Source organism: Crocuta crocuta, unplaced genomic scaffold, assembly GCF_008692635.1.
Source record: "Crocuta crocuta isolate KB4526 unplaced genomic scaffold, BGI_CrCroc_1.0 scaffold193, whole genome shotgun sequence".
NCBI lineage: Eukaryota > Metazoa > Chordata > Mammalia > Carnivora > Hyaenidae > Crocuta > Crocuta crocuta.
The window spans coordinates 4,097,765-4,103,030 of NW_027529624.1; the positions used below are offsets into that span (position 1 = coordinate 4,097,765).

General features: G+C 48.6%; 1 protein-coding gene across 2 annotated transcripts in view; it reads right to left on the minus strand.

Annotated features, from left to right (window-relative positions):
• LARGE1 (LARGE xylosyl- and glucuronyltransferase 1) overlaps positions 1 to 5,053 on the minus strand; it is a 539,966-nt gene extending 534,913 nt beyond the window's left edge. For both annotated transcript variants that reach the window (XM_077762029.1, XM_077762030.1), the window contains exon 1: positions 4,676 to 5,053. The gene's annotated coding sequence lies outside the window, so the exon portion shown is untranslated. The remainder of the gene's footprint in view (positions 1 to 4,675) is intronic.
• Positions 5,054 to 5,266: the final 213 nt, after the last annotated feature.

Consider the following 5,266-nt stretch of genomic DNA (forward strand, 5'->3'; position numbering starts at 1 on the left):
TGTTCCCCTTTCCATATTAGAGTCCAGGCTTTGCACAATCCCCAAGAGTCAACTCCGCTTTTATCTACTTAATGTGGAAACAATCAAAATTTTCAGCATTGCTTTTTATCACAAGGTACTTAATTCTCAAGCAATTCTCAAAGAATAGGTAACATCAAAACCAACTGGCTTCCATATTATATAATAAGTTAGCAGGCAAGTCTCGGTGCTTATGTGTGAATGAATGACCCGATACATCAGAGAGAGATCAGACAATCTACAAGCAACACAGCAAAGACTTTGTGATTCTTTTCTTCAGCGTTGCATCCTTGTGGTGTTTTATATTTCCAGGTAAAGTACACCTTTGAACTGCCCAGGCCTCTTCCCATTTCAGAGTTAGAAATCTTAAGAAGTCTGAGCTTTGCCACTAACTGACTTAGGTAATCCCATTCCCTTTCTGAGCTCTAAATTCCTAGTAGCAAGGTAAAGAACTCATGTATAGAGAGACAAGACCTGAAGCCCAGAGAGGTCAAGAAGTATTCTAATGTCAGACAGCAAGTTAGCAACAGATGATACAAGACTAGCCCCAGATCTCCTGATATTACTTAAACCACCCTGCCTCTCACTCAACACAGGTATAGATGATACAAGCAAAACACATACAGAAGCTTCTTTTACCTCCTCTGTTTGGCTCCTATTTCTGAAAAAACTACTAAATATATTTTGCACTGGAGCTCACTGCTGCCACTGTGATTTTCCTTCCTCCCTAACATCCTCCAGCAGATATACTGCAGTTTTTTTTCCACAATACAGTTTCTTCATGACACAACATGAGCACGTGCACGCGTATACACACACACACACAAGTATATATGCACACGTACATACACACACACTCGTCCTCATTATTAAACTCTTTCTTTTCCAACAGCAAAGAAAGTTTAGGCCAGAACTAAGATTCAAACACAAGAACCTTGTTCAAGTGTTCAACGCGGCCATAACTCTACCCAGAAGCAAATCTGACAAAATGGAATTTGTTGTCATAGAGAAGGATTTTTCCCCCATACTATATCATTTGTCAAGCAACATTGTCTTTTCTCCCACTGCTGCATAATCACATAATAAAAGCCCCAGATGGAATTCTTGTACACAAGAGGGCGGACTTACGGTTGATAAGGGACCTTTTCTTTATTTGCATTGCTAATAGTTTTTTTAAAGAACAGGCAAAGTGCTATATGTAGAAGGATAAAAGACAAAAAAGAAAGTTCCTGTTTCTGTTTTTATTAACAATGTGGCATAATCAACTGGTACTCACGGATCTTATCCAGAAACCTTTCTTGTTCCCATTTAAATACAAGGAGCATGAAGCTAGTGCCCAGCACGGAATCCTATTAAATTCTCTCCCTTCTAACACCAAGGCACAACTAATGGCTGTGTTCCATACACAGCACATCTTTTAAAGTCTCCATGCTGTTCCTTCTGCCTGGGACTCTCTTCCTTTCTCCTCTTCCGGCAAAGTCAAACACAGCCTTTGCACAAACCTATATACAGTGGCACTTAGCTCATAGTAATGGTTCAATGTCTGCTTCCCGTGAACTAAACGTGAAACCTCTATAGCCTCCACAAAGAGCATGGCATCTGCCACATAAGAGATGATCAATTATTAGTTGTGGTGTTAAATGGAGAGATGTTCTCTAAAATACACGGGGCAGCTCACTGCGTTAAGCATCCGACTTTGGCTAAGGTCATGATCTCATGGCTGCTGAGTTCGAGCCCCATGTCAGGCTCTTTGCTGACATCTCAGAGCCTGAAGCCTGCTTCAGATTCTGTCTCCATCTCTCTCTGCCCCTCCCCTGCTCACTTCCGCATGCATGCTCTCTCTCTCTNGAAAGTGTAATAACTCATAAAGGTTCACAGGTTCCAGACACTAAATCTAATTCCATATGCTGAGTTGCGGCTTTTAGAATCCAGCGAGACCTAAATCTTGGTGACATTTGCCTTTTTTGGTGCCAGTGTTCTGAACTGGGTAATCTCTTCTTGGACTCTGCTTCTCACCTTTTTCTGTCTGCTCACCTCTGGAGTCAGCTTTGATAAGACTTGGCCACTGTGCGTATGTGCGTATGTGCGTAAGGTAAGCCTGGGCAATGGGGCTTTGTTCTTCAGTGAAATAGAATTATCTTCCAATTCTGCTGAAAGAAACCTGGACACTGATGACTTAATGCTGTTAAAAGTCCAGAGAGCATCTGAGATGAAAGTGCAAACCGCACTGCCAAATGTTATATATGTACAAGGGATGACTGTGAGAAATTTTAACTTTGAGGGACTTGATGCTGGACTCCACTTAAAATGATTTTATGTGATTTTATGAAGGCTGTGGGTCTTCAGTGCAGTCCAAAACCAAAAAGGGGAGTTCTGATTACAACCCTTCAGGGGAACACAAAGTCAGCATGGTCTGATGCCCAAAACATAGACTGTCTGCTCGAAATGTATAGTCCTCGTAAACTTAGAGATCATCACTGAGTTTTTTTCAGTCTCGCATAGCACTTTGCAGTTCACCGGTTCTGAGTTGCCTAAACGACACTTTAGACGTGATCAGGCCCATCATTTAAGCATCTGGAATGCACTCATTCATGCAAGCATACATCAGGTACCAAAAAGTCTAGTTCAAGAGCCCTAAAGATAAACCAGAGCCTTTTATAGTATGGGCCCTTGGGTTTTCTTCATTGATGGTGGAATAGAAAACTAGTCCCCTAGTCTCCTGCCGCTGTAAGTGGCTAAAAAATGGAAATACTCCTGCAATCGGCATTCATGGTAAACCACAGCTAAGAACCAAGAACCCAAGGAAAACTTCACATCCCCCCAATGCGATGGAAGCCCTCTGGGACCTATAGGAGCCGGGGAAAACCTTTCATTTCCAAAGCCCTTCTTCTAGTCCGGCTTCCAAAGCCAATGCGATCTGCATTATCTCACACCCAAAAGTTAACCCACGAGCTAGCACCTTTCACCCCCCGAAGGAAAGGGGCCCACACTTGTCAGTCATCCCACTACCCACTCCAGAGTGATCCCATCTTTTCCTTGAAAACCTCTCCATCCTGTTAGGGGGGTTTGTTTCCTTTCCTCACCACCCTTGAAAACCCACTAACACGTAGATGGTGAGGACTTTTGCCTCTCCGTTCCGGCTAATCTTCTGCCTGGCGGGGAAGTAAGAGGACCTGGCTCGATAAATCTGTGCTCTCGTCAAACAATTTTCACTGAAGGAAAACACTCTTGAAAAATAAAGGTACACTAAAATGTGTGAAACCTTAAAGCCAGGTTTGTTTGTTTTTTCTTTTATCCCCAGTGAGGACTCATGCCTGTGAGTAATTCATTCATGTCACCCGTTTGTGAGAGATGAGAAAAGAAAACACCACTTGTGCTTTTCCTTATTTAGAACCTTCCCCTGTCTGAAGTCGACCAAAGCTGATTCCTGGGGAGTGAAGACAGGAGAGGTGAGGAGGAAATTTAGCCTGAGGTGACTGCCTCCACCGAGTGAATGAGCACTCTGGGTTTCCACCTGTGTCTGAGAGGAACCCATCTGCATTTAGGGGAGGTGACCGCCCCGCAGCCACCCCACCTCATCCCCCCCAAGAAGGAAGCAGGAGCCTAGAGCTCTCTTGGGGGAACTTACATAAGACCCTGTAAAACTTCCTGTGACATTCACGGAAAATGTAAGCTGCTATTTTCCTCCCTCAGGAGATCATTTTAATGGACTGAGTGACAAAATTCACCAATTCGGGATTCAACAGAAACCTGCTCAACCGAGGTACATCAGCCCAGGGAACGAAAAAAAATCCATCCCCGTTAAACAGGGTCACCGGGGGGTATGGATTCAATGTAGGAGAGACAATCTGTTCCCTCCTAAGTGACCCATTTAAAATCAGATTGTTCCAGGGAAATCTCATAGGTTTAATAAATTTCAAACAGGCAAGGACAGGCTCACAAGACTGAGGTTCCTCAAAAGGAAAATTAAAAAGAAAGTAATAAAGCAATCAACAAAATAACTTCAGGATGCACAAACTCTGGAGTCAGCCACTCTACCCTCCAGCAACGGTGCCATTCACAAGAAAACCTGCATGATATATACCGATCGCTCATCACAAGCAGGTTTGCGGAAACAGGACTGACACTCTGGGTAGGTTTGTCTCTCTACAGACATCGCCGTCACCCAACCACTCTGTCCTATAGAGGGACTCGGAAGCTGTGGCGGCTCACCCTAAATCGCCACGACTCTCCGCAACAAGGAGCAAAGAAAAGTTCTTCTCGCAGCACCACACCAGGAAAGGCAGGTGAGGATCACCGAAGAGGGACAGCTAAAAACACAGCAGGTTCCCCAAGGCGCAGGTACCCACAGCAGACAAGCTGCGGGGGGTTGGAGAGGTGGGGTGCGGACACACCACCTCCCGGTGCTGACGGGAACCTCCTCCTTGCTTGCTCCCTGTTAAACAGCATATGTGCCTAGTAGCAAGACAGTCATGAGAAGGGGTCCTGGGGACATCAAAGACTTGGGGACTTCCACTTCCAGCTTGTCCAGGGCTCCTGGCCAAGACAGCTGAGGGTGTGCCCTCGCAGGGAGTACCAGCTACAGGTTCGGAGAACTTGTCCGGCGCCGCTCACCAGGGCACCCCCGCGGCGGCTCTCAAGCACCCCGAGCTCTTACCTTGGCCGTGACTGCCTCCAAACAGGGGGACCGTGGAAGAGCTGGGTGGCGCGGCGGCGCCGCCGCCGCCTCCGCCTCCGAGGCGCAGAGGGGTCCGGGTCGGGGTCCCAGCAGGCGCTGCCCTAGTTCAAGCGACGGTGCCAAGCGCAGACTTCGGGGCGACCCCCGCCTCCAAACGCTGCGGGGAGGGCCCGGGCCGCCCAGGCTGAGCACTGTCCCTTCTTCCTCTCCCTCCGGTGCCGCTGCCTGGAGCTGCTCCCCGCCCTAGGGACTCTTCCGAGCCGGGGGCGCCCCACATGGGCAGGGGCCTGCGTCCTCCTCGGGCCGGGTCCGGGAAGGGGGCGCTGGGGAGAGACGCGGGGCGGCCGCCGGGGCCGCCCCCACNGGGAGGCCGCCCCTGCCTGGGCCACGCCCCCTCCCGCGAGGCTCCTCCCTTCTACTTCTCCAGCTCGCTCGCACGCGGGCGGAAGCAACACCCGGAGCCGGAATCTCGGCCCGGGTTGGGATGAAAGGGTGCAAGCTGGGAGCTCCCCGCCCTTCTTCCCCCACCCCGGCCGCTCCCGGCCGCCTCGGGCTTGGCCCGCCTCGCGG